General features: G+C 39.0%; 1 protein-coding gene across 1 annotated transcript in view; it reads right to left on the reverse strand.

The window, feature by feature from the left end:
* Positions 1 to 14226, reverse strand: part of ATP10A (ATPase phospholipid transporting 10A (putative)) — a 110124-nt gene that overhangs the window by 68342 nt on the left and 27556 nt on the right. The window lies entirely within an intron of this gene.

A 14226-nucleotide genomic window follows, 5' to 3' on the forward strand; every position in this document is an offset into this window, starting at 1 on the left:
TTTAAAGGCCATGCTAGTTTGCTACTTTTTTAGTTTTTAACTTTTTCTTGAGAGCCAGAGGAAAAAGGAGCAGGTGACTGCTAAATTAATTTTAGCAAAAATATCAGATTTTAGTTTTACAGCAGGCACAGGCTCAAGTGCTTTCTTGGCATTTGTGGAAAGTGATTTATTCTGTTGTGATTTTGAAAGAAATCAATTTCAAAACAGCCCCAATATTGACTCGTTAAAATACCACCTGAAAATGGAAAGCTAATATACTGACACTTATTCTAAGCCATTAGAAGGCTTTCTGCTGTGTGAGGACCAAGATAATTGTCAATGCTGGCACTGTCACCAGAGACTGTCTTCTGGGACAGCATTTTAACTGGCAGAATGGGATTCTGATGAGGGGTGGAGATAGGTGGCAGCAGATGTTTTATCTTGTTTGAAGTATATTATTCTTAAAAACATCATTTTCAGCAGTAATGTGAATAGATTTGTAACAAAGTGGAAACAGGGAAATCCTGACAATGTTGTTATGCCTTCACTGGTGTTAGAGGAATTAGTAACTAAATTGGCATTTATTCATGTATTTAGCCAAAATCCTGAACAATAAAGGGTCAGACATCAGATCAGGTTACATCCCCCAGAATTTCTTCACTTTAACATCTAGTTTATAAGGGTAAGAATGAAAATTATGGCTGTGATTTCTGTTTTGCTAAAACCTGAAAAGGATTAGTACGTACCAAATGTAAAACACGATAACCTCTAACAAAGGCAAGTAATACACCTACTAGGCACTGAAATTACACATTTTCTTCATAATCAGGCTGAAACAAACATTTAACTTTCTCTGCTAATGAGTATGAATTGCTTTGAAACCCAGTGTGCCATAATACAGTACAAATTACCGCACTGCAGATCTGAAGGGTTTGTTAGCTCTGCAATCTGTAACTCCAAATCCCTTTAAATGTGTCTGTTGTTCTTCATCCTTTATAATTTAACTGTGAAACTGGGTGATGTACAAATGCATGTACAAGAAGCAGCAGCACAAAAGCACGATCAAGATAAAAATAGCAAGTAGTCCCATACTATGCTATAAGCACTACTATTTTTTATTTAATTTCTATTGTTTGAAATAGCATTGCTATTTTAGCATTTCCTCATCCCTCACATGCTTAGCAACTGCCACAACTATATACATGGTGGCAGGAAGGGTGGATATTAAGCAACACAAGGCCAAATGGCTCTGCTGGAATAAATGAAATTGTTCAGCCTGGAAAACAGAAGGCTGCAGGGAGACCTTATTGTGGTCTTTCAATACATAAAGGGGACTTGTAAAAAAACCAATTATTAGCAGTGCCGATAGCCACAGGACAAGGGGTAATGGTTTTAAACTGAAAAAGGATAGGTTTAGATGAAACTTAAGGGAGAAATTTCTTATGGTGAGGCTGCGGGGACACTAGAACAGGTTGCCCAGTGAAGCTGTGGATGCCCCATCCCTCAAAGTGTTCAAAATGGGGCTTTGAGCCACCTGATATATTGAAGAGTGTCCCTGCTCCTGGCAGGAGTATCAGACTAAGCGATCTTTAAAGGTCCTTACCAAGCCAAACCATTCTCTGATTCAATAAATCTGTGAATATAAGACCTCTTGGACATGCACCAGGGCCCAGGGCACAGCCCCCTTCATTAGGCACAGGGGAACAATTTGGCCCCATATTTCACTTGATCAGCTCTTTGCTAACAAGGGTCAATAGTGGATGGAAAATTACTGTCTTCATGGAAAATTACTTTCTAATCCTCTTTAGACTGGGTTGCTGTATGTCCTCTAGCAGAGCTCTGAACTGAGACTTGTCTCACTGCAGTCAGTGAGTGGTCACTGCAAGCCTTCTCTGCAGAGTATGGCATGATACTGTCCTTACATGGGGTGGTTCAGAAACTATCTGGACCATGACTACATCAGGCCCTACGAAGCTTTCCTTTAACATTTTCAGCCTAGTCCTCTGAACATGCAGATTAGATCACCTTGAGACACCCATCATATTCTGCAGCCAGTACAAACACATAAGTGACCCCATTGATAAGGTAAGCTTTTTCCATTGATTCTGCAGAGACAGGAATTCGTGGTCCAAGATTTATATTACCTACTAAATGTTTATTCTTGCTGTTACACTGTGCCAGTAAGATTATATAATATAGAGAGTTAGAAAAGCCAGACTTTCTACAAGAGATGGAGCCCAAAAGGATGGCAGTCCTCTGCAGTCTCAGTACAGGGCTTCTGTGGTGGTGCATTCCCTACCCCTGCTGCGGTCTGCTCTACCTCCTCAAGCCTGTCTTACAATTTCAATAATTCTCATTAGGCCTTGGCTTTTGTGTAATGAGTTGGGCAGTGAAATGTCCCTTGACCACACCAGGAACCCTTGCACGGCTAAGGGGGAGTGGTACCGCTCATGTCAGGGACATGTGCTGTCTGACCAAGAAGGGCAATGAGTCATCCCCTAATACCCTTGGAATGTTACCCACCTGAATCATAACTCCAGTGAAACTGGGCTTTTGAATCATTTCAGTCATTATCAACTTGGGTTACAGTCAGGATGGAAATGGACCAATGAAAAAAATGCCAGTCATCTTGTGACCTTATAGACAGTGGTCCTATGTGAGGCCCTCTGAGACCACAGCAGGCAGTACCAGCATGTCCCTCAGAGTGGGATGTCACTCAGAGCTTGCAAACTATCAAGACTCAGAGGATTGTCACCAAAAGCTGATTAATTGGCCTGGGCCAACACCCCCAGTCCTTGACACTCAAGTCTCTCCCACTGAGAAATGCCAAGATATTTAATGTGAGTAATTCACTGACACTGCAGTGAAACAAAGTGGAACTTTTAACAAGTATCTTTATGCCTATATATAAATATATACACACGTGCACACACATCTTTGTGTCTGTGAGCGTGCATGTATGAATTGATTTAAACACCCTACAGATAACTATTAAATAACTAACTAGAGTTACTATTTTGGTTAAGGTTAGTCCTATTAAATCACTTTGTAAATATTAAATTAGTCAATTACTGAGTGCTGCTAAATGCTTCAGACATACATCATTTCCCAGGTCTGATGCTACAACTGGACTCAGCCACACCCAGGCTGCAGCTGAAGGTCAGAAAGCAAGGGAGTCCATTCTAAATCTTGTAACCCAACAGCAGGATTTCCCCATTAAATCCTTTAGATATCCCATGGATGAAGACTGAGATGAAGTTTGGATTGAGTTGCACTTAGGCTCCTCAGAAGTTTAGAAAGCAAGGGGGGTATAACTCATAACTCCACTCCATAACTCATGACTCAATGGGGAAATCTCCCTTACCTTATGTACCCTTACCCTAGTCCTTGTGTAAAATATGTGAAATTCATTATAATTATACTTTCCCTGTATGCTTCATCTCTGTAGTAATAGAGTGAAACTCTTTTAAGTCATGCTTTCACAGATTTTTATTAAAACCTGCTTTTGGTAATACCTTTGACCGTTACTCTTGAAGTGGCCTAAACCACTCATTTGTGACAGCTGCAGGCACTGTTTGCAGGGACTTGTTAACAAAAGCTTTTGGCAAGTTTAACATCATCAAAGCTCCTAGAACATTCTGCTGAAAGGCTCAAAGAATTCTGACAGGAACACAGGAATTGGAGGCAGCATCTCAGTGAGTCCAGTCCCCTACAATGGTCACAGGAAACTGTGGCATGGATATCTAGGCCAGAAGCTGACACCCCACAATACCAGCTCTACCTGCCCTCATGTAACATGAGCCTGAAGATACATTTTATTACCTACAATATACTTAAGGCTGATGCTACAAGACATGAATGCTGCAAACCATGATAAACCACAGGAAGAGGTCAGAGATACTAAATCTTTCAAGCTTGGAGAGTTAGATAAAAGTCCTAAAAATCAATATGCTGCCATGAACTAATGCTGTTCTGCAGAAGTAATAGATATTGTTTTTATTATCTAGTTAAATCACAATGATGAGCTATTAATTTCAGCTATGCCCAGCTACTATAAGGTGTTCTGTTCAACTCAAATATTAAAAATGTGCATCCTCCTGCACACAACCTAATCATTATCAATATACTTGCACGCAAAGAATGTATCTGTCAGCTGTGGTTTAAACCCACGGTCACATAAATCTTCATGCTAGTCTCTGCCACAATTGGAAGTAGAACTTTCCAGTGCTTTCACATTTCTGAGCATGTTGTTACAGGTAAACATTGACAGAAATCTAAAGATGAATAGCTGAAAAGTCAGCTGATACAGCTGATTGACATCAACACTTTTATTAGCCAACAGCAAATGTGGCTCTGACAGGCGTCAAATTGTAATGATAAAGTGCCATTATCCTAGCATATCTGCTCTTGAATATGCACACAAAAAGTCTGAAACATCCTTTTAAGTGTATGAACACAGAGAAAAATACTTTCTTTGGTATTAAAAATTTGTATTAGTTTACCATTAGTCTATTGCATATATTTGGCCAATGCTCTGTTTTGAAGCAGAACAGCCTACAGGTGAGTGCCAAACTTGAGACTGACTTCAGTTAGCAGCAAAACTGCTACTTTGTTCAGCAAAAACTGAACAAACCAAAACTATTGATTCTTTTCTTTTAATGACAGTTTCTAATTTAGAAACTCATAAATGACACTTTCTTTACGTATTAGTTATGCTTTTCCTTCGTCTGGTCCCCTTTGCAACATGAGCTGATAAAGATCATGCTCATAGTTTTGCTTTCTGGACATGTAGACTGTCCAGAAGACAGACTATCAAGTGGAGACTTGATATCTGCAAAAGGCTGAAGATTTTCAAACTGTCTCCATTCAGAAATCACAAAAATAATAGCTTACTTCTTTTGAATGTATTTTAACTTTTTTTTGGCACAATAAGGAATTATTAAAAATTACTTAAGATAACATATATATGTATATAATAATAACAAGATAAAATATGTCTTGCTTTTTCTCTAGAATTTATTTTTTAAGTTTGGGAAAATTATCATAAGCAATACTTTGCAAAGAAGTATGAAGACCATGCAGCTGTAATCTGTTCCACTCGTGTAAGGTCTGCATGCTAGAAATTTTTATACATTAAATTGAGAGGATGGGGACTAGTAGGTAATAATTTCTTACTTCATGTACTTCTGCACTGACAGAAATTACAATTAATGAGTGAAAATGGCTGATGCAGATTCGCTCCATCAGATCCAGTGACTGGGGCACCCCTGCTTCTAAGTAGTGCTGCCCTAGCTTAGTCCCAGCACAGGCGCCTACATCCACCTCAGCAGGGCTTGTAAAACACATGTACCAGAAGTTTGGAAGATGTTATCTTGTACTTTTTGGGGTGTTCAGCCTGTTTGACCTGGCTTATAGAGACCTGGCTTATAGAACATACCCCTTTCTGCATGCATTCCAGCTGCAACCCAGAGGTTTTTGAGCCTCTCAAAACATCCAGATAAAATGTAATTTCCCAGTCCAAGCCCATCCGCTGACCTGCTTTTGAAGTAACAATCGTCTTTACTTCAAAAGAAATCTGACTCCTTTGCCTTGCCTGCCAGCTGAGGTTGGCCAGTAGGATTTTAAAGAAACAGCAAGAAATTAAGCCTGTGGAAGAGAAAAAGCCCTCCACAAAAGACAGTCAAAGAGCTGTTGTGCATGTACAAAGCATACTTTGTATCTGTTCTTGATGTCAGCCATGTCCTTCCTTTTCATCTCAGGAGGTAGAAATAGATTGGGGTAGCACAAAAGAATGATTCAGGTACATCTCTGCTCCCAGTGATTTAAAATATGTTCCAATCAATGGCCTACAAGTGCTGTGACAAATCTTCTGGTTAGGTACGAGCTAACTGAAAAAACTTGGGAGGTAATTAGCAGGGCCAAAGCAGAGCAGGAACGTCTGAAGGAGAACCTCAGACTAATGCAAACACAGAAGTATCACATCAGGGCAGACTATCTTTAGGGAGGCTCCAGCATCTAGCTGTTTCTCCATAGGTCCTTTATGCTCATACGGTTTTCCCAAATCATCTGTTCTTTCTCTTGCCTGGTCTGGAGCCTTCACCTTCCCTAGACCTGCTGGTGTGGAGAGGGTTCCCACTAAGGGAGCCCTTAGCACTCTATGAACACTTGTGTGGCAAGCAGAGTTGTTGCAAAATTCATCACAAGATACAAAATAAGAGCTGGTGGACAGCACTGAAATATGTGAACAAAACTGCTGTGTTATAACCAGTATCAATTATGATTTGAAAACTATGGGTGTAGCAGATCTCAGAGTTTAAAAACAAGCGCTATCTGTGAGACCAAGGCGTACATTGTACGAAGTCTGAACATGTCAAGTATCTATGGAAACATGTTGAGAACCATTTGGGTACAATTACAATGTTATGGCAAAATGAAGGAAAAACATGTAGCATAAGTTTATGCCAAAGGAGTTACATAATGCCCAGAATATGTCTCCATTCCACCACAAATGATAACATCTGTTTCTATGAAAATAAATCACTAAGAGACTCTGAATCTGATACTAATCAGACAAAACAGATTAGTAGAGTGTGTTTTTGAGAAACACTGAAGAGAAGGAAATCTCTCCATAATTGAAGTTTCTAAATAGACTCCATAATCTTCACATTATTTTAGGGGCATTATTTTCATGCACTTCAAATATCCTTTTTTTTTTATTATTATTTTTAGGAGGATGAGCATGTGCAAATGTATGTTACAGCTGCTAGAAGCAAATCTGCATATATAGTGATGATGAGGTATAAAGGTGCCTTTTATCAAATTCATACTTTCTGGAAACTGATAATTTTTTTGCTACAAGTGAAACTTGCTATGAAAAGGTACCAAAGAGACCTCAACAATTCAGACTTATGATGTGGAAGTAGTAATTTAACTTCTCTTGGCATTGTTATCTCCATTATACCTCATGTTGAAAGAAACCTCACTATTGTTAACTATAATGAAACATTTACTACCCGGAAAAAATTATTTTTCAGCCAAGAAACTTGTTGTGATAACAACATGAAACATAAAAGCAGAACATGTAATGAGACTTTACACAAACTGAAGAAAGCCAAGCTGTCTTCTAGAACTTGATTTTAAAACATGACTGTTCCAGAGAGACATCTAGTATTAGGGTTTTTGTAAGTGGCATGATTCTCAACCTCTTATGTTTGCTGCCAAAAATGCTAAAAAAGTCCTGTCACTCTTCCAGTAAACACATATACTGGGAGAGAAGAGTATCAGTTGCTTTATATATAGCAGGACAGATAGATCATGGTTAGTATTGAGGCTTTCTGAACAGTATCACACAAGGAGGTGGAAGTGGAAGAACAGCCTGGATGTGACCTGGCTCACAGCCAGGTAAGATTCTCATCCTGATTTTCAGAGCCATCACAGATATTAACATTGAATATTTCCATTAAAGTTCTGGTACAAGCCACTGCAAAAAGATTCAGCAGAGCTCAGTGTTCAGAAAACACAGAAGAAGAAATAACACCCTGCTAAAGGGAACCCACTGAAATAGTAGATACCTAATGACACAAACCTCCTGCATCTGTGCCTGCTGCCTAAAAAATTAAAGAAAGAGCAGGAACTCTTCCTAGGGAGAAGTTAGATGCCAAATTTTGGTAAGATATGAGCTCTGTGTAGGAGCTTTCCAGGGTCCTTGTTCTCTAAACGAATAATTAATGGCTTGAGGAGACTTAGGAATACTGTCTGAGTGCCTAAAATTCAGGTTCGAGACAGATGAACAAATCTGGTGGACTACATCCTCCTTTTGGTGCATCCCCGCTACATTTAAGGCAGTGCAATCCCATGACGATTCCAAGGGAGCTCTTCATATCTTAAAAGTGCATTTTAAAAGGTAAATTAACCATAGATCTGCACAGTTACTGAGGAAAATCCCATTCTTTAAGAGTTTCAGACACTTCAGTGGAAATTTTATTCCTTATCATTCCTCTTGCTCTGCACATCTGCCTCATTTGATCTCAGGACAGGTTGACCCAGGACATAAAAAAAAGCATTAATGTATTCACTAGGTATACACAAAAAGCCATTTACAAAGACCTTCTAAAAACAAGTACTTCTTAAGAAGTGCAGCTGGTTTTATTTGAAAAAAAAGTATTCCAGTTGTTTTAAATAAACATGTAAAAACAGAAAGATTTTTTTATCAGGAAAGGTATTCACAGCTAACTACATTCACAGTCTTGATGGAGTTGTTCGGTGATACTCAGCTTGGGAGACTTTTTCTGGATGTAACTGTGCCATACATCTCATTTAAAACTCTGAAAGCCACATTTTACCTAATCACTGCAATAAAGTACTCTAGAAGTTAATATAGTTTGGCTATTTAATGTTAACCAGAACATTAATAATTCATCATTTTCACATTTAACAGGCAAAACCAACATCTCAGACCAAATATAAGCATTCAACCTTCTCTAGCTCCTCCTAAAACTATTAAGTTCTACATTTTCCTTCCAGTTCTGTTCTTGTCTGGGCAACATACATCCATGACATCCATCTCATTTGGATGTTCTCATCTGTGTTCATCTGGACAATCTAAAGTACAGGTTGAAGGCAGGAAAAATACTGAGTACCAGCTCAGATCTCAGTGGGTTCCAGGGTGCAATGCTTACATTCAGAACAACTGACATTATATTGTTACCTCAGAGTTTCCTCTGGCAGCAGTTCCAGAAATTAGCTTTAGCCCATGCACCAGACTTTGCTATTACAGTGCCACACCACACAAAATTAAACTGCTTAAAGAACTGGTATTGAAAAAAGAAAGAAAGAAAAAAAACAGAGAGAGAGGAAGTGATGGGAGGAAGGGAGGAAGGGAGGAAGGGAGGAAGGAAGGAAGGAAGGAAGGAAGGAAGGAAGGAAGGAAGGAAGGAAGGAAGGAAGGAAGGAAGGGGCAAAAGGAAGGAAGGAAGGAGGGGAGGGAGGAAGGGAGAAAGGGAGGAAGGGAGAAAGGGAGGAAGGGAGAAAGGGAGAAAGGGAGACAAAAAGAAAGAAAGGGAGAAAGAAAGAAAGAAAGAAAGAAAGAAAGAAAGAAAGAAAGAAAGAAAGAAAGAAAGAAAGAAAGAAAGAAAGAAAGAAAGAAAGAAAGAAAGAAAGAAAGAAAGAAAGAAAGAAAGAAAGAAAGAAAGAAAGAAAGAAAGAAAGAAAGAAAGAAAGAAAGAAAGAAAGAAAGAAAGAAAGAAAGAAAGAAAGAAAGAAAGAGACTCTTGGCTGTAATAGTATTGGAAGAATCTTTCAGAAGAAAAATCTGGATCCTACTATATATTTGCAGAATAGTTTATTCTGCTATGAGGTGAGACAGAGCAGAAAGGTGATATGTGGGTTACTGATTTTCAAGGATATTGGAAAGCATGTATTTCTCAATTTGTATGAATTATATTTAACTGCAGAGTTACTAAGGAATTCCTTTCCTCTGTCCAATGAGGATATGCATTCAATGGAGACTGAATCAACAGGAAAACCTCGAACTCAGGCACACTCAGAAACACTTATGCTGGCACCAAAGTGTACAAAGGGAGATTTAAGGTGCTATCCTGGATAAAATTGTGGTCTATCTCCGCATCCATTCAGTTAGAGGTCTGCACCCAACACCCCCAGGCAGGTACAACAAAAGGGGCAGTATAACCTGGCCATTGTGCATGTCTTGGCTATCAGGCAAAGCAAACTGGGACACTTCTGTGTGCTTCTAATGGTGATGAGGGAAAGGTTTGGCAGGATTTGTAGGTAAACACTGACCTTTCATTTGCAATGCTAACTTGCAAATGAAAGAGGCCCCAGAATAGTCAAATGTCAGCCAAAATGTGTATCACAATAGCATCTGGCAAACTTTTGTTGATCAGATGCTGCACACTGTTTTTAGATCTCTGCCACTGGTATGACTGGCTGTCCTATGCCTTGAGATGAATTCCCAGTGGGGTGAGATAAAACTTTTTCAAGTTTTCACTGCTCCTGCCCCATCATACTAATGTTCTCGTAACTGGCTGCAGCTCAGCAGAATGGAGGGCAACAAGTCTGTGGTAACTAAGTTCTCAGAAGTCTCTTCCTAATCTGGAGGAACAGAACAGATGGCTAGGGACCTGAAATATGAAGATCTTTCTTTGAAAGCTTTTTTTTATTATTATTATAATTACTATTACTATCTCTGCTGCTATTTTTCCATGCAGTTTCTTACACACAAGAGCTATGAGACTTCTTGGAAGAGAATCTCTATTATGCTGACAGAACCAAACATGGAAGAGCAGCAGGTTCCTGAAGTGCTTGCACTAATGCTTGCACTGGTAGCCAGAGAGCTGCCTGACATTTTACATTTAGCTCTATGAAGTCACTGCGTGAGAAGAAAGACACTGAGTTGCTGGAGTGTGTCCAAAGAAGGGCAATGGAGCTGGTGAGGGCTCTGGAGCACAGGCAGCATGAGAGGAGGCTGAGAGAGCTGGGGTTGTTGAAGCTCAAGAAAACAAGGCTCAGGGGGAATTAATTGCTCTTTCCCCTGAAAGGAGGTTGTAGCCAGGTGGGGGTTGTCCTCTTTTTCCAGGCAGACAGAGACAGGACAAGAGGAAATGGCCTCAAGCTCTGCCAGGGAATTCTTAGGTTGGCTGTTCAGTAAGATTGGTTAACTGAAAGGGTGGTTAGGCATCGGAACAGGCTGCTCAGGGAAGTGTGGAGTCACCATCCCTGGAGGTATTTAAGACATGCAGATGGGGTACTAGGGGATGTGGTTTAGTGATGGGCTTGGCAGTGCTACAGTTGGTCTCAACAATCTTGTCCAATCTTGGACAAAGTTGGACTCAATGATTCTATCACGAATCCCTGATCTGATGCACAAACACTGTGACCACCTGATCTGAAGCAGAAACATTGTCAGCATCAGAACATTTGCAAGAGGGAAGGAGCAGTAAAAGGCACCACAACTCAGAAGCTGGTAGAGAATAAGCCTTAACTTGTACTTCAGGCTGATCTGAGAAGCACAGTTGAAGTTTTAAATGTAGTGACTTATCTTATGCTGTATCTGGCCAACTTTTATGTGTTCAGCTGCTCTCATAGGTTATACAGCCTGTCTTTACATTTCTGGATCACTGCTTGCCCCAACAAGACAAGAATACAAATGCAAGGAAAAGCAAACAGCCTCAGGCTCTATCTTAGTACTAAGACACGTTTAAATTAGCATATTGTTCTCAAAACAAAATTAAGAATCTGAAAACCTCTAAAATTCTGGTATAAAATAATAACGACGTATTTCCCAAAAATGCTTTCTTAATGACGATCATTAAAGTCCCATCTAAACTGTGTCCTGGGAGCACTTCCCAACAGTCCTACCTGTGTACACAGACTGGGTTGGATCCTACATTAGACTGAAATCTGGGTGTGTGTAAGCCTCAATTTGCTATGCTTTAAGTCCTAATGCAATTTGAATTCAGCCTTATATAAGGCCATCTTACAGAAATTCACAGAATATAAAAATGTTCCTCACTTCCATCAAAGAAGAATTAGAAGACCAAACTCCATGCAAATCATATGCAGTGATATGAATCTTTGAAGGTTTGAGTCAAAACAAGTATGCCTAGAGATGCAAATTTTATATTCAAAATTCTTGGTGAAAGTAAATAATAGAGATATTAAAGAAGTGAGAACCAGGAAATGTAAAATTCTACTATATAAAGGAAATGTAGGTTACCTTTAGTAACATTTGAGTAGTTCAGATTCAAAGCTAGACTGATACTGCAGGTATCTACACAAAAAATAATCAGGATAAAAATTCATTTAAAGCTTTTAATGTCAACTTGACTGTTTTCACACTACCTGCTTCTTCCTCGGAATTAAGGATGATGATCTTATTAATATTCCAAACTTACTGTAGCCAGTCAATGACTATAGCTGAATATGAAATACTATAGAATAATACTTTTCACAATAATGTTTTCACAGAGAGAAATGTAGTCCCTTCCTGTCCCACTGATTTACAATCAAAATGACTATGAATTATGTAGCTCATAATTCCAATGGCATTATGAGATACAGTCAGCTCATGCAGACAGTACATCTCAACCTGTTAACATAGTTCTTCAGAGACCTTGTAATTATAGAGTTCTGCAGGAAGCACGTCATCTTTTCCACTTGTCCACAACTACTGAACTACCATCAATAAAAAGGTAATTCATAAAGAAAAATACACCATCAGTACAAATTTTGATAGCCTATTTCCATCACTTTACCAGACAATTCATTTTCAAAATGAAGTGTATGTTACCATAATGATTCCCACAGCAATTATCCACACTTCTAAAAAATCATTGTCAGCTATAACCCAGATATTTTCAAGAGCTTTTTAGATGACAGATTTTTACATATTTAAACAAAAAGCTTGTAAATATACTCTTTTTCACTATTGCCCTATTACAAAGAAATAGTGTCATCTGTGAACACTGTTTCACGGGAACTCTTTTAAAATTAATTTTGAAGAATTTAAAATCTAAGCAGGCGAACTAATAGGAATGGATATTGTCCTTTGCTTCTTTTTACATGAAAGGTTGCCTCATCAAGCTCAGTCTTTCTTGGAAATGACTGTATCATTTGTTGACAAATATTGTTCTCACATTTAGAAAAACATTAAAAAATAATTTCCATGCATGATTTTCACTTATTGTTTACTGAACTCCAAAACCAGGCTACAAATCTTGGCCCAAATTCAGAAACATATCTAAACAGATGTCTAAACTCAGGCAGAAAAGCACTCTTTCTGGCCAAACTCCATAATGACAACTTCTCTGTAGTTCACATTCATACCTTCCTTGCGGGAAAAATGATAGAACACTGAAATTCAGTATCCTGGAACAAAACACATTTCAAGGTCTTTTTTGTAGCCAGAAGAAGAAAGTGACTAGTTTTTGAAACACCCAGAAACTGAGCTTAGAGCAAGCAATTTCAAAGAGACAGGGTTTGCATCATGGAAGGGGAACAGGCAGCCTAAAAGAGGTTCTAAAAGAGCTCAAGAGGTCTGAAGCACCTCGGCATGTGGCAGCCACCCTGTCCATAGACAGAAAAAAACAGTATTAAGCAGCCTGGCAGACAAAGACCAAGACGTTTGTCTCACAACCTCTAAGCAGAAGCTAGTTTAAAGGAGAGAGTATTAGTTTTAAAACTGAACTTCAATCTGATCTCACAATATGGTATTCCAAATTAAACCAGTCTAGTCCTGCAGATAAAAGTTGTGAACATAATGAAAGCAATTTTTACCCAGAACCATTCCCCACAAGTCTGAAAGAAATTCAAAAGAAGTTAAAATACTTGATTTTCAGCTTTTTAGAGCTGGCACATGACCATTACACAAAGCTGTAACTGAGGGTTATTTTTCACTCGGACCCCATTCTAAAAAAACCACACCTTAAATGTGTGGCTTTCTTTCTCTCTCACCCTAAAGTAAACTCTTATCAAGACATTCACTTCCATCCTTTCTCCATCCTTTTTCCATAATTGTTTTGCTACATGTTCCTTTTTTATCTGCAGCAATTAATGGCTTTGAACACAATGTCTCCTCATTGCTACATCCAGTTCAGTGCTAAATCCTCTCCAAAACACCTTCCTCTTCCTTATCTAGTGTTTGCTATATCTCTGTAGACAGTGATCTTTCTTCCTAGCACCTCCTGATTGATTATGTACCTTTTTTTTAGGACTTCTCCAGTGGATAAAACACTTTTCCAGACATTAAGTGGATTGCATTTAGCTCCATATCAGTGAGGTTAACTAAGGACAAGCCTTTGTAAGGAAGACACCCCAGCTTCTAAAATTCCTAAAACTGAAAGTCATGGTTACAATCCCCTTGTGATGTGGATCTTACTCATCAGAGGAAAATAATTTTTCATCTGCAGGCACTAATTCAGACCAAGCTGCTTTATAAACACACAGCACAAATTCTATAAATGCTTTCTTGACTACCCTCGACACAATCCATTTCTTATGTAAACATATGTCAAGAGTTACTTCTGCCACCAGGACAGAAATCCAGTCTAGACACGTTCCAAAATACATCAGGTCACTCTGTCAGCGTGCTACTGGCTTGTGTGCTGTCTACAGCTTGGTCTGTCTACGGAGACAAAAGCCATACACCACTGGCACTTTCAGAAACCCTTACATATAAACTGTGACATCAGAGCAAGAGTGTGGTATGAGAAAGATGTATAAATTCTTCAG

The sequence above is a fragment of the Pyrgilauda ruficollis genome, unplaced genomic scaffold (assembly GCF_017590135.1).
Source record: "Pyrgilauda ruficollis isolate IOZ18807 unplaced genomic scaffold, ASM1759013v1 scaffold22, whole genome shotgun sequence".
NCBI classification, from domain to species: domain Eukaryota; kingdom Metazoa; phylum Chordata; class Aves; order Passeriformes; family Passeridae; genus Pyrgilauda; species Pyrgilauda ruficollis.